We start from the raw sequence: 15,721 nt of genomic DNA, 5'->3' as shown, positions 1-15,721 counted from the left end.
GCATGTCTCCCAGGCGATAAGGATCACTAGGGGTACTAAGCAGGGCTGCCCATGTCACCATTCCTGTACGCAAACTTTCTCGAACCCTTCCTAGCTAGAATTAGACAGGAGAGGGGAATAAAAGGGATTACATTCGGTGAGGAAGACCATAAGGCAATGGCCTTTGCCGACGACCTCCTAGTCGTGCTAACAGACATGGACACTTCCCTCGGGAAGTTAACAGCACTCCTAGGGGAATTTGGCAGAGTGGCAGACCTGAAGACCAACAACCAAAAACAACAGTCGATTAATGAAATGCTTTCACTTTGGTTCGTCTTGCGCTGGTCCAAGAATGTCACCTCTAGCGGCACAATACGAATGCCCCCGGCCGTCCCTCTTAATCACGGCCCCAGTTCCGAAAAACAACAAAATAGAACCAGTGTCCTATTCCATTATTCCTAGTTTAAGTATTCAGGCGACCAGCCTGCTTTGAACACTGTACTTTTTTCAAAGTAAACGCTTCAGACCCCCAGGACGTTCAGGCAGGGGCTGGGACAGGCAGTGGTAGCTCGCCTCGCGGACCGCCAGCTCAATCCCAAGATCCAACTACAAGCTTTTTAACTGCAGCAACTTTAATATATGCTATTGGAGCTGGAATTACTGTGGCTGCTGGCACTAGACTTGCCCACCAATGGGTACTCGTTAAAGGATTTTAAAATTGTACTCATTCCAATTACAGTGCCTCGAAAGAGTCCTGTACTGTTATTTTTCATCACTAACTCCCGGAGTCAGGATTGGGTAATTTCAGCGCCTGCTGCATTCCTTGATGTGGTAGCCGTTTCTCAGGCTCCCTCTCCAGAATCAAACCCTGATTCCCCATTGCCCGTGGTACCATCGAAAGTTGATCTGAATGCATCGTCGCGGTCACATAGATGTGCGATCGGCATGAGGTTATTTAGAGTCACCAAAGCGGCCGGGCGAGCCCGGATTGGTCTTGGTCTGATAAATGCATGCATCCCGGGAGGTCCGCGCTCGTCGATATGTATTAGCTCTAGAATGACCAGTTATCCAAGTAACAGATGGCGCGATCAATGGAACCATAACTGATTTAATGAGCCATTTGCAGTTTCACTGTACCAGTCGTTTGTACTTACACGTGCATGGCTTAATCTTTAAGACACGCATATGCTACTGGCAGGATCAATGAGGTAGCCGCACCTGATGGAGGGTGGCAACGGGGGGAGCTGCGCGACTGCCTCAGAGCCAACCTTCGCACCCTCTGGGGCTGTCTGCAGGACCCGAGCGCCAAAGAGCATCCCTAGACGTGTGCGTATCGGGTGGACAGGTTGGTCACGCGGGTGCCGGCGGCCGGGCCTGCTCAGCCATGCCACAGGGTGGGTGGGAGAGGCCAGGCACAACTTGAACCGGTAGGGGGGGTTTGCCTGCACGCTGCCACTGTTATGGCGACAGAGGGGGTCAGCAGCCAACGTGTGTTCCAAACTGCTGGAGAAACGCGCTTGGTGGACGAGGGGCCGCGTCGTGGCTTGCGAGGGGATCCCGTCTGATCTGACCACTGGGGAGTTGCCGGGCTGCTTAGCCTTCGCTCTAGAGTTGCCCACACGAGGGGGCCCTCCCCGAGGGAAGCAAACTCTTGACACGGTCCCAAGGCGGGTGGAAGCAAATTGCTTGAAACACTGCCGAGGATGGCCAAGCAGTCCAACCCTAGACAGACCAAGTGCACCAAATCGATCCCATGGAGTGCTCGGAATAGCACCCCCAGCAGGCCAGTCTATGCTGGGGCATTGCGTGGGGCACGCCCCCGTCTGGCCCGGGTTTTCACCATAGAGCCCGGGTTGGGCAACGAGAACCAAGAGGAGCGCAGACAGGTCCCTCTCACCCAGTCTATAGTAATCCGGAGGAAGGAGACTAAGTTTTGTCATCTGTGTACCCAGAGAGAACTTCCAGAGCAGCCAAGCCGCCTGGTCCTTGCAGACATTCCTCTGGCCAATAACCAGATGGCCGGGCTCGGAGAGCGGCCATCTGGTAGGTCAAAGCATTCCAATGGGCCTGGATGGGAAGGGCCTTTGGCCCCCCCACCTGACAAAGGACAGGGCACCGGCAGGTGCCCAAAGGCATGGGCCAGCACCAATCGTCATCCTCGAGCTCTGGCAAGGCCACCTTAGAGTTTTTCTCCCCCCCTCCACGTAAGAGGTTTTTGATCCACCCTGGAGCTTATCCCTCTGGGGAGGGACAGTCGCCCCACATGTGAGACAGGTACCCAAGGCTGGGTGCTTGGGGGGACCAGCACCCCCCCAGCCATCCTGGAGCTTTAACGGGGCCCATTTAGAGCTTCTCCTTCCAGGGCTCCCCACAACTACCGCAAGGCTTGTGGACTCCACCCACACGCACAAGGCTGGCACCCAAGGCCAGTGGGGGAAGCAGCCCCAGCCACCCTGGAGCTCTGGCCCGGGCCGCCATAGAGCTTTGCCCACCACATTAGAGCTTTACCCTCCAGAGAGGGACAGGGCTCCCCACGATCACCACCAGGCTTGCGGACAGTCAACCCAGACGTGAGACAGGCACCCAAGGCCAGGACACCCCCGCCGCCAGGCACCCTGGAGCTTTAGCAGGGCCCCTTTAGAGCTTTTCCCTGTGGGGAGCGATGCGACTACCAATGGGTCCGGGGGCTTCAACCCTGGAGCTCCGGCCTGAGCTGCTCCCACAACATTAGAGCCTTTCCCTTCAGGACTAACCCACAAACACTGTGGAACTCAGGGCCGGCCACTGCAAGCGCATTTACCCCCACGCAGAGGAAAGGGACCTGCTCAGGGCACCCCTTGACACACGCACCTCGTCTTGGACCTGACCACACGTGGTTGATACTTGCCAGAGGACCAGGAGCAACCCCCGAACGTCATTGAACTAAAGCCAGTAATGCCTTCAGGGCGCCACGGCTGCCCTGAAGGCCGCAAGGTGGCACTTCCATGCCAACCGTAGACAAATGCAGGAGTCAGCCGCGGCAACCACAACTCGGGCCATCTGGGCCTACTCCCCGGGTCAGACGGCCCAGCGGCCGTACCTGCCCCCACCGCCCAGGGGCACAGGCTTAAGGTACCACCATGCGTGCTCTGGGGTGGGTGCTTAAGCTGCTGCCTCTCTTCCCCGCCCTGGGCTTAAGGCACCACCTCAGTGCTCTCGGGCCGGGAAGACACTTCCATGCCGACTATTAAGCTTACAGAACCCGACCGGAGACAAATGCAGGAGTCAGCCGCAACTCGGGCCATCTGGTCCACCAGCCACAACTTGGGCCATCTGGGCCTACTACCAGGCCAGGTGGCCCAGTGGCCAGCCGGGCCTGCCCCAACCCTACTGTCCAGGGGCACAGGCTTTAGCTACAACCCCGCGCCCTGGGGTGGCTGCACCCTCACTTCCCCTGCCCTGTCCGGGGGCTTAAGGCACCACCTCGAAGGCCCGGGCCCAAGGCCATCTGGTCTGCCAGGCTGACCAGGAAAGGTGAGAAGAGTGCTCCCCGCCCAGCCCGCACACCCCCGCGGGTGCGCCCCTAGGGTGGGTGGTATTTTCCTGTGCACCCCGCAGGCCCCAGGAGGAAGGATGGAGAACCTTGGCGGTGCTGCCGCCTTGCAACAAAAGCTTGGCTCAGAGGATGACTTCCAATAGATCGCAGTGACGTAGCTGCTCTGCTACTTACGAAACCCTGAACCAGAATCAGGTTGTCGATGAATGATTTAGCACCAGATTCCCCACAAACATGCGGTGCACTATGGGTGAGAGAGGTGGCCCCCTTCTGTCCACACTCAAGTCCTGAGGCAAGCGGCTCTACACACCGGCCCCCGAGACCGGCTATCCTAAGCTAACCGATGCTCGACAGCGCTGCAGTATCACGGTCTGGGGTGGAGGGGGGATTTCGGACGTAGAGGCGTTCAGTCATAATCCCACAGATGGTAGCTTCACCCCATTGGCTCCTCAGCCAAGCATGCACACCAGATGTCTGAACCTGCAGTTCCTCTCGTACTGAACAGGATTACTATTACAACAACACATCATCAGTAGGGTAAAACTAACCTGTCTCACAACGGTCTAAATCCACCTCACGTTCCCTATTAGTGGGTGAACAATCCGATGCTTGGTGAATTCTGTTTCACAATGATAGGAAGAGTCGACATCGAAGGATCAAAAAGCGACGTCGCTATGAAGGCTTGGCCGCCTCAAGCCAGTTATCCCTGTGGTAACCTTTCTGATACCTCCTGCTTGAAACCCAAAAAGTCAGCAGGATCGTGAAGCCCTGCTTTCATGGTCTGTATTCATACTGAAAAATCGAGATCAAGCTAGCTTTTGCCCTTCTGCTCTGCGGGAGGTTTCTGTCCTCCTTGAGTTCACCTTAGGACACCTGCGTTATCCTTTGACAGGGTGTACCAACCCAGTCAAACTCCCCACCTGCCACTGTCCCCGGAGTGGGTCGTGCCCGGCAGGTGCCGGGTGCTTGGAGCAAGAAGCGAGAGCCCCACGGGGCTCACCCCCCCCTCACCGGATAAGTGGAAAAACAATAATAAGAGTAGTGGTATTTCACCAGCGGCCCAAGGGCCTCCCACTTATCCTACCTCAAGTCTCTTCACAGTGCCAGACTAGAGTCAAACTCAAACGTGTCTTCTTTCCCCGGCGATTCTGCCAAGTTTGTTCCCTTGGCTGTGGTTTCGCTAGATAGTAGATAGGTACAGTCGGAATCTCATTCATCCATTCATGCACATCACTAATTAGATGACGAGGCATGTAGCTACCTTAAAGGTCATAGTTACCCCAGCCGTTTACCCACGCTTCATTGAATTTCTTCACTTTGACATTCAGAGCACTTGGCAGAAATCACATTGTGTCAACACCCTCCACGGGCCTTCACAATGCTTTGTTTTAATTAAACAGTCAGATTCCCCTGGTACGCACCAGTTCCAAGTCAGCTGCTAGGTGTCGGCCGAGGCAGAATGCCGGCCCTGAACCCCCACAGGGGGGAGATTGGCGAACACTGCAGCTGGGGTGATCCCCAGGAAGGGCCCGGCTCACATCCAGAGGCAGAGCCGCCATCGGGGGGTGGGGGGAAGACGCCTCATCCAGCCATGGTGCACACCCTGCCCTGCTTCGCGCCCCAGCCCGACCGACCCAGCCCTTAGAGCCAATCCTTTTCCCGAAGTTACGGATCTAACTTGCTGACTTCCCGTACCTACATTGTTCTGACATGCCAGAGGTGGTCCGCCTTGGAGACATGCTGCGGATATGGATACGGCCTGGTGCGAGATTTACAAAATCTCACCCAGATTTTTAAGGACCAGCGGGAGCTCACCGGATGCCGCCGGAACAGCAACGCTTTGCAAAGCTCGGGCCCCTTTCTTGGGGCAAACCCATTCCAGGGTGCCCTGCCCTTCACAAAGAAAAGAAAAGAACTCTGTGCGGCTGGGGGCGTGGCTACAGAGCCATGTAGGAGGACGTGTTTCCAAGGAGGCTCCTGATGATCCTGAAATGATCTGAGAAAATGTGACACATTGAAACCATCCTGGTCTGAATACATTGTTTGCCCGAGTTCATGAACTAACACTGCCCAACCGGAGCTGGAGATGGTGAGGATCAGCGCTGTGATGCGAGCGAAATCAGCCAGAAGAATTTTGTGGTGGTGCGCTTGTGAGGAATCCAAAATGGTGATCCGCCAACAACAAAGAGATGTGGAGGACAGCTGACTCGCGAGCAGCCCGTTGTAGGAGAGCGAGCTGCGCTCAGATCGGGTCTGCCAGAAGGGGCCGTGAGTAGAGCGGAGCTGTGAAGACCCTCTGTGGCCACAGCGCGGGACCTGGGGGAGAAGCCCGACGTCGGAGTAAAACAGCAAACGAACAGTGCCGTGATTGAAAAGCGCATGCCCGGTGTGCGACGAAACGGGACTGGAACCCCAAGCAGTCCGCGTGTATGCGTGATAGACTACGAGGCTGCTCACCCACGAATAAGTGACAGTACAATATACACTGCAATACTCGGCAGTGTATGCGCAACACATAGGAGGCACCGGCGTGCCCACAAGCAGCTGTAGCGAAGTGACGGCGTGTGAGCCGTCCAAGCATTATGGGCGGGTTCGCTTGCAGCCGCAGTGGAGACTTGGCCATTACACAGGCCTATGACGGGGCAGCCTTTCAGTCGCGCATGGTGCCCACGGCTGCAGGCTCCGTGTTGCGGCCATCCGGACGGAGGTACAGGGCCAGCTTAGTATACGGTGTGCCACACAGGAAGACCCTGAAACGGATGCAATCAAGTTTCACTGATAATAAAGCCGAGCACAGCCTAAGGGTTGCCTGAGACCTGACGGAGGCACACAGGGGGACCGTGATTAGATGTGATAGCAGCTCCTAGCAAAACAGATGTCTGCTTAATCATATAACCCTTTGCAACGTGTATAAGTTCACGCATCCACCGGGGACAAGGGAGTTGATCTTGCAATTGTAGCACAGGGCAGGGTCATGCACAGCGCTGACCCTGCAAACATGGAACTATTGCATGGTGGAATGTGGAACCAGTAACTAGAATGAACCGGTGGCGACCAGAGCACTACTGACTTGCACTAACTATCACGTTTCCAAGCAATTCTTTGAATGGGCTGCGATGCAGAGCTTGGATAGCGCATTCAAAATTGCGCCAATGCGCGCGTGTATATAGACGCGGGGAGCTGCCCGGTACGCTGTGCACCAAGCGGATCGCTCCGAGGGAGGCGACGCTGGGAGCGTCCGTCTTCTTTAACGAGGTGACGGGAGGAGAGAAAAGAGCACCGTAGCTGCTCACAGACAGCTGATGATAAACTGAAATGCCCATGACACAATAAAACCAGCGCCGCACCGTGAGACGAAGAGGCGCAGGCACACATCTGCAACCCAACCTGCAACAAACTCCACTAAACCATCCTGTGGAGGCTAGTAAACACAATAGCACAACGAAGCACAAGACATGCCTATGATTGATTTACGAATGCTGATCCAGCCACCCGAGGGGCACAGACAGGCATAGACAGAAACACAGAGACTCGCAGCCGCCTGAAGTGGGAACAAAGAGACGCACACAACGTGCCCGAGGTGGCCGCAAGAGGTAACTGCAGATGAAGGTGTACGGGGTTTCCCCATGAAAGTGGGGACCGGCAAGAGTGGCCACCGAAGCCCGCAGAGCCACACCAGCGCCAGGCAGACAGCCCGGGGAGCCAGATCGACTGGGGCAGGGTCCTTAGTCCTGTGAAGGAGGAATGAACCCACATGGGTACATGGGAGCACACAGTCCATTCTAGAAATAGGGGAGGTCGCTGGAGGACACCCCTGAAATGATCAGGCCGGGCCTAGACATTTTGGGCAACTTAGCACGTTCTAAAAGAGGACAGCACGTTTTGGGGCCGACTCACTTTACAAACCCATCAGACAGAAAGGCAAGCATCCCACACTGGACGATTTTTCCAAAATACCACCAGGTGCTGAAGGGGCCAGGAAGAAAGACAGGACCCCCGCTGGGGGCCCAGACATTATGGGCAACCAGGAGGTACTTGCGGCGATTGTTGACCTGAAAGTGGCCTTGGAGACCAAACTGGGCCTGGCAATCAGTGAATTGAAAGCTGCACTTGAGCTCAAAGTTGGAGCGGTGCAGGAGGACGTAAATCTTCTCTGGCAAGACGTACGATTGTTGGCTGAGCGCACGGAGGATCTGGAAAAAGAGGTGGCCCCGAACACAGCAGCCTGTGCTGCCCATAAATCTGAACTTCACGCCTTGGTACAACGTGTGGGCAATCTGGAGAGCAGGGCGGAAGAGGTGGAGGGACGCGCCCGAACAAACAATATTCGCATTGTCGGAAGGAGCTGAGGGAACTAACCCTACGGAATACATCGAGTCTATGCTATTACAGGAGATAACCGGGGGAGCCCTGTCCTAGGGGTTCACTGTAGAGACGGCACACAGGGCCCTGATGAGGAAGCCACCGCCGGGGAACACCCCCAGGCCGGTGATAGCAAAGATCCTAAACTACCACGAAAAAATCCTTCAACACTTTCGGAAGGGCGGCACGATACAAAGAGGTGCTGCGAACATAACGGCATACCCGGATTATACCTTGCAAGTACAGCGCAGCCGCATGAACTTTGGGTCCGTGAAAAGAAGATTGCGGGATGCGGGCCATAGGTACATGCTACTTTATCCAGCTAAACTGAAGGTTTTCTACAAACGAAGGTTTTCTACAAGAGCAGAACCTTGTTTTTTGACAGCCCAGAGGACGCCATGGGCTGGTTAGATGTGCAGAGCTGTCCTCAGGAACAGGACATCCAGGGAGCAGAAGGTGGAGATAAGTAACATGCATCGGTAAAGCGCCCTAGGTGCTGCAGCTCATGACAATGGGACTTGAATATAGCATTGCATATACCGGCAGAGGAGTGTGTTCAGAGCTACAATTATAAATATGATACGGTGGCACTGGAAACCTTGATATAGATATAGGAGCTATACGGAGCATGACCTCACAACCCCATAGCGAATAGATTAGTTAGGTCACTGGTAGTTCGGTGACACCCTGCTGGGTTCTGGGCCGGGGCCTTTTAGGGCAGAACCAAACGCGGGGGGGCCTGAGATCCAGGGATGGAGCTGGGCACTTGTTGGGGTTGGGGTAGACGAAGGGGGGGGAGGTGGGTGTGCAGTGGTTTGAAGTTGGGGAATGGGGAGTTGGGACGGGGGTTGGAGGGAAGTTTGATGGGAGGGAAAGGGTATTGAGCCAAAATGTGACCCTTAGCAGGCGGGATAAGAGGCGGGGAAGGAGTGCGGGATATCATGGTGATGGCGCCAGGGTGCCTTACAGTGGTTACCTGGAATGTCAGGGACCTCAACAGCTATCTGAAACGTAACAAGGTGATGATGTATCTGAAAAGGATGAGGACCGACATAGCATTATTGCAAGAGACCCACCTCACTAGGGAGAAATTGGAGGTGGTTAAGAAGAAGTGGAGGGGGTGCCTGGTGGGATCCACATACTCGGCCTACGCTAGAGGAGTTATTATCTGGGTGGCGCCGCAGGTGCCATTTCAGCTGCTTCAGGTCACGGGTGAACCAGATGGCAGATTGATTGTTGTGAAGGGTATATTGGAAAACAGAGAAGTGTGTATTGTAAATTTATATGCCCCTAACCAGGACACAGCAGCTTACTTTAGGACCCTGTACATAGAGTCGGCCCTCTGCTGGGTGGTGGGATTATTTGGGGAGGTGATTTTAACTGTGTACTTAACCCTAATGTTGACAGATCGGATAGTAAGATAGACAAACCAACCCCAGCAGAAAAGGTGCTACAGGCCCTCCTGAGGGACTTCGACCTAGTGGATGTCTGGAGGCAGTTGCATCCAGTGGATAGACAATACTCGCACTATACGGCACCACACGCCCTTCATACAAGATTAGACTATGTGTTCGCCTCCACGGAGTTGGCAGGAGAGATGGAAGGTGCGGAATACAAAGCTAGGGTGCTTTCGGACCACTCCCCCCTGGTCCTGGAGTGGCGGCATCAACCTCCCAGGGCACAGATTCCCACTTGGAAACTCAGAGCCGAGGCTCTGCAGGACCCGGGATTCAGGGAAGATTTAAGAGAGGCGATCACTGAGTACTTCGAGATAAATACTGGTAGTGTAAGCTCTATGGGAACTGTTTGGGAGGCGTTTAAGGTGGTTTTGCGGGTGGTTGCCATTTCGAAGTCTAGGGGGCTCCAGGGGGGCATAGAGCAGGAGTTGAAGGGAATTGAGGAGGAGTTGGAGGGCAGGATGCATACGGAAGGCACCGCTGATGAGGACAGAGACAGGATAAGGCAATTACAACAGGCCAGTGGGGACTGCTGGGACAGGTTATGTAAACTAAGCTATAAGAAATACGTGGAGAGACAGCACGCAGGGGGAGATAAGCCGGGCAGGTTGCTGGCCTGGCTATACAAGAGTGAGACGCCGCGAACGGTGATCAGGGAAATTAAAGGCAAGGGTGGGTGGACTCAGAATACCCAGGAGGGGGTGAATGAGGAGTTCCTGAGATTCTATAAACATCTTTATGGGGACCCAGGTGGCCCTAGAGACCACGAAATTCGGGTAACATTGGAGGACATGGGCCTACCCACCTTAGATGAGGCAGAACACGCAGACCTAGATGCCCCTATTACGATGGAAAAACTCAAACTAGTGGTTCGCTACTTGCCCACCTGTAAGGCCCCCAGGTCCGATGGGCTTCCAAGTGAATTTTATAAAACCTATAAACAAGAGTTGCTTCCCCCGCTGCTGGCCATGCTTAACGAGTCGTATGAGCAAGGCAGGCTACCAGAGACCCTGCGAGAGGCGGTGATTATCCCGCTTCTGAAGCCGGGCAAGCCTAGCACTGATTGTGGGTCGTACAGGCCCTTATCGATGCTCAATCAGGATAGTAAAATCCTCACTGCTATACTGGCAAATAGGCTTAAGGCTGTCATTGGTAAACTGATACACACCGACCAAACGGGCTATATCCCGGGCAGGAACATAACTGATAATCTCAGAGGACTGCAACACATCCTTGACCAGACAAAAAATGACCCAGGTGAACTGGCAATAGTTTCACTAGACGTAGTCAAGGCCTTCGACGAGTGAGATGGCCCTGGTTGATCGCGACCTTAGAGGGCTATGGAATGGGACCGGGGTACCTCAGGTGGGTGACAATGTTATACAGCTCCCCGATCGCCGGGGTCAAAACGGGTGCTATCATTTCGGACAAATGGCAACTAAGCAGAGGCACTAGACAGGGCTGCCCGTGGTCGCCCATGTTATACATATTGGCACAGGAGCCATTGGCCACCTGCCTGAGACAGCAATACGAGGAGATAGTTATTCGCACTGTGGGTGGCATGCACCTGGTTTCTTTATATGCGGACGACATACTGTTATATTTATGCTACCCAGAACAGAACATGAAATGTATTCTAGACATGATGGAGCAATTTGCCATTCTCTCTGGCATAGCGGTTAACCCCAAAACCAAAAAGTCTAGCATGTTCCCTCTGGAGAGATACAAGCTTGTCTTGTCTGGGAGTCTGCCAGTGTTGCCGATACCCTGGCACACAAAGTCGTTCCGATATCTCGGAATTGACATATACCATACGGCAGAAGAAGAACATGCACGCAACACGGTTAAAGCAGTAGAAGGAATTAAGAACAGCATGGGATTCTGGTCCAGGTTACCCCTGGCTATGGTGGGGAGGGCTGCTCTGCTAAAAATTGTAGTTTTGCCCAGACTGTTGCATTTCTTTGTTAACATCCCGCATGGGATCCCGAGGCGCTTTTTCGCTAGCCTCCATAGCCTGTGTAGGGGCTTCATCTGGGGCAACTCCAGGAACAGGGTGGCCCTCTGGAAACTACAGAACTCGTGTGATAGGTGAGGTATCAACCTGCCAAATTTTGAGCTATACTATCTGGCAGGGCAGCTGCAGTATGTAACAAGATGGCTGTCTAACGAGGAGACGGCAGAAACCAGGCTGCTGTGCAGGGAACCGCTCCCCTTCTTCCTCAAAGAAGCGGTGTGGCTGTCCAAGTCGAGGGTCCGGGGGATGGCGGGCTGCTGGTACTGGGATGGGAGATATGGCACAGAATGTGGCAGATTGCGGGACACCCGGTTCCGTACTCTATGCAGGTGCCGCTTGCAGCACTATGTGGAGAGGATCCCCAGCTGATACAAGGGGTCCGCAAGTACTGGGAACCAGTGGGCCTGGCCACCCTGGGAGACATATGGCTGGAAGGGGAGGCATTAGAGTTACCGAACCTGATCGAAGATACTGGGGTGCATAAAGGGCAGTACATAACTTATACCAGAATTGTCAAGCGAGTACGAGCGAAGTGGCCAACAGAGGTGCTCACCGGACAACCGGATGTCACCATGGAGGCTATATATGATATTTCAGAGGGTGGGCATGAGATTTCCTGCATATACGAGCTGTTGGGGTCCAAGGTGGGGAAGGACTTGACCCAACTGAGACAACTTTGGGAGGATGAGGTGGGAGAGCCTATGTCGGAATGGTTCTGGAAAAGAGCCCAAAGATATCATTAAAAAGTGTCCCGGAACGCAAGGCTCCAGCAGATCCAACTATATGTCACACATAGAGCATATCTCACCCCCAGTAAGATCGCTAGGTTTGGTGGCCATACGACTCAGAAATGCCCTAGGTGTGGGGTGGAGGAGGCTGGGCTACTCCACATGTTTTGGGCCTGCCCTGAGGTGGGGCGGTTTTGGCAAGAAGTGAAGACACGCTTAGCAGGAACCGGTATTACACTGGAGGTGGAGTCGGCCTGGGCATGCATGCTGGCGGGATTCCCTAGGCAACGTAACTTAAGGCACATAAGCAAAATGAAAGATCTAGCATATGTCCTGGCCAAACGAAGGATAGCAATGTGCTGGAAGGCAGCCCAGAGGCCGAGGATAGAGTTGTGGTGGGCTGACCTCTTAAAATGGGCAGAGGCAGAAACGGCTGTTTGGTGGGACACGGTTTGTAAGGGAGGGGAGGAGGAGGTAGGACCCCTAATTGAATGGAGGCAGCTGGTGGCTACCATGAGTGGCCCCCACAGTCTGATCAGAGCGATGATGAAACGGATAAAGAGACGACGATAAACCCGCCTGAAAAATCACAGGATGATGACATGGACATATTGGCTCAGGTTAGGGGGGAGGGAGGGAATGGGACTGGACAATGCTGATTGTAACACTCTGACGCTGAATCTGATGATGGAAGTCCCAAGAATTGTAATGTTTAATGTTTGGTGTGTTATATAAAATAAAAATAGTTTTTAAAAAATTTTTAAAAAACTCTGTGCGGATCATTTGCATTACCGCACTGGATGCCGCAAGGGCGCCCGTCCCTGCCACTCTGGGTTCGGGGATCTGAACCCGACTTCCTGTCGATCGGCTGAGGGCAATGGAGGCCATAGCCCATCCCTTCCGAACGGCGCTCACCCATCTCTTAGGACTGACTGACCCATGTTCAACTTCTGTTCACATGGAACCCTTCTCCACTTCATCCTTCAAAGTTCTCGTTTTAATATTTGCTACTACAACCAAGATCTGCACCTGCGGCGGCTCCACGCGTGCCCTCGCCCCGGGCTTCTGTGCGTACTGCAGCAGCCCTCCTACTCGCCTGACTTAGCCCCCGCGGCTCTCAATGCCGGCCTGGTATGGGCCTGATGCTCCAGGGCCATCCATTTTCAGGGCTAGTTGATTCGACAGGTGAGTTGTTACACACTCCTTAGCGGATTCCGACTACCATGGCCACCATCCTGCTGTCTATATCAACCAACACCGTTTCTGGGGACTCATGAGCATCTGCATCATGCGCCTTAACCCCGGGTGCGGTTCATCCCGCAGCGCCTGTTCTGCTTACCAAAAGTTACCCACTGAGCACTTTCATACAATACCCGGCTCCACGCCAGCAAGCCGGGCTTCATACCCATTTAAAGTTTGAGAGCAGGTTGAGATAATTTTGGCCCCAAGACCTCTAATCATTCGCTTTGCTAGATAAAACTGGGGTTTCTGTGCGCCAGCTATCCTGAGTGAAACTTTGGAGAGAACCAGCTACTATATCATTCGATTAGTCTTTTGCCCCTATACCCAGGTCGGATGACCGATTTACACATCAGGACCGCTACGGACCTCCACCAGGCCGAGTTCACCATCTTTCGGGTCCTATCACACACGCTCATGCATCATCTCTCTGACAGAGCGGGTGAGACGGGTCGGTGGAGGGCCCACCGCGACAGGATGCCACTGCAATCGCCGGGCACCGGCCCTCAACATCATTACATCACAGGGTTTCATTCATCCCTCTGACTCGGGCAGGCGTTATACTCTTAGTCAGTGTTTCCAGACAGGTCGGGTGGTTAACCGACATCACCTCAGACCCCTGGCGCCCTTTGTGGGCCTTCCCGCCCGGCAGCACGACGTGGTTGGGGCGTATTGAGGGCAGTCCACCACAGTCACATCGGGAGCCCCGTCTCCCGTGGCCACTCTAGCAACCCCCAAGAGGGGCCAGGACAGTTGCCGGATAAGGGCCCGGTGGCGGTCTATCTCCCTCAGCCCCGTGGACACAGCAAAACTGCTGTCAGGGGGCTGTAACACTCTCTGCTGGAGCAGAGAGCCACCTGCCCCCTGGGGCCTTCCCAGCCGGTCGTGTTGCACCGATACAGAGGAAATGCGCCCTGCTGGGGCTGGATGTGCCCGGGCCGCAGACCTGCAAGGGCCTCCACCATTCCAGGTGACCAACCTGCCTGCCGTGTTGAATCCTGTGGGTGGACTGCACAGACCCCACCAGTTTACCGCTCAACCGTTTCACACCCTCTTGAACTCTCTTCAACTTTCCCTTACGGTACTTGTTGGCCACCAGTCTCGCGCCCGTATTTAGCCTTAGAGTTTACCACACGCTTTGGGCTGCATTCCCAAGCAACCTGACTCCAAGAAGACCTGATCCCAGTGTGCAAGAGGCCGCTATCGGCCTAACACCATCCGCGTGGGGAGACTCGATCAGAAGGACTTGAGCTCCCTGAGCGATGCCGGGGAGTCGGTCTTCTGTACGCCACATTTCCCACGCCTGCTGCTGAATGGGGATTCGGCGCTGGGCTCTTCCCTTTTCACTGGCCTTTACTGAGGGAATCTTGGTTAGTTCCTTTTCCTCTGCTTAGTAATATGCTTAAATTAAGAAGGTCACCACGTCTGATCTGAGGCCGTGGTTGGGGAGCACAAAGCTCAGGGCAGCTGGCCTCGGGCCCATACCGGGGGTTGCCCCAGCCCTTGGCGCAGGCGAGTGTATTCTGTCCCAATCTGTGACCGAAGCCCACATGGTCACGAGGTCCGTGCTCCATGGTCATCCAGCGCCGGCAGCCGTGGGACACCAAAGACAGCCACACACACAGCACGGCCAGGTGCCCCGGGGTGGGGTGAAGGTGCGCCAGGCTTTTTTAAAGCCTGCTGCCACCACATCCAGGGCGCGTCGGTCACCCGGCCCTCCCGAAACCAGCATGAGGAGGGGAAACTGGGGAAGCCAGGACGCGTCGGCAATGAGCTTGCGCTCCAGATCCAAGGATCCAGCGACGGTGCTGATCGGGGTCTGACCTTAGGGGGATGAATGGAATGGGGTCCCTGCGACAGCCCAAGCCACGACCCTGGGAGTGAACCCCGGGGCGATTCATGTACAAGCGACCCTCAGACAGGCGTAGTCCCGGGAAAAACTCAGGGCCACATGGTTCGTTCGACGTGTTGATCAATGTGTCCTGCAATTCACACTAATTCTCGCAGCTAGCTGCGTTCTTCATCGATGCACAAGTCGAGTGATCCACCGCCAAGAGCCACAGGCAACTTTTTTTGTCCTAGACGTCGGCCTCACCCTGCCGGTGCAGGAGAGGTTGGGGGAGGCAGCGCTGGCTGTGGCAGGACAGCCCAGCTCCCTGTCTAGCTCGGCCGAAACCATTGTGGTTTTAAAAAAAAAAAAAAAATAATAATAATCCAGGTGCTCAGCCTGACCGCCAGCTGCAGCAGCACAGCACTTCCCAAGGGGATGGAGGTAGGCCGCTCCGCCACCTGCCCACACGGCCCGATCCACTCATCCTTCCCCGACCCCTTCCCTTTTGGGAGGGGGGGCTGGGAGATGGACTACAAGGCAGGCCAGAGACAGCACAGACAGGGGGTCGGGTGGGAC

The 15,721-nt window shown here is 54.8% G+C and overlaps 1 pseudogene; it reads right to left on the bottom strand.

Annotated features, from left to right (window-relative positions):
* Positions 1 to 15,222: 15,222 nt before the first annotated feature.
* On the bottom strand, positions 15,223 to 15,373 carry LOC138481938 (5.8S ribosomal RNA; annotated as a pseudogene).
* Positions 15,374 to 15,721: the final 348 nt, after the last annotated feature.

The sequence above is a fragment of the Ambystoma mexicanum genome, chromosome 5p, assembly GCF_040938575.1.
Source record: "Ambystoma mexicanum isolate Mex_15411 chromosome 5p, UKY_AmexF1_1, whole genome shotgun sequence".
In the NCBI taxonomy this organism is placed as follows: domain Eukaryota; kingdom Metazoa; phylum Chordata; class Amphibia; order Caudata; family Ambystomatidae; genus Ambystoma; species Ambystoma mexicanum.
The sequence above is the reverse complement of the archived record's forward strand: the minus strand, read 5'-3'. Positions and strand labels throughout refer to the sequence as shown.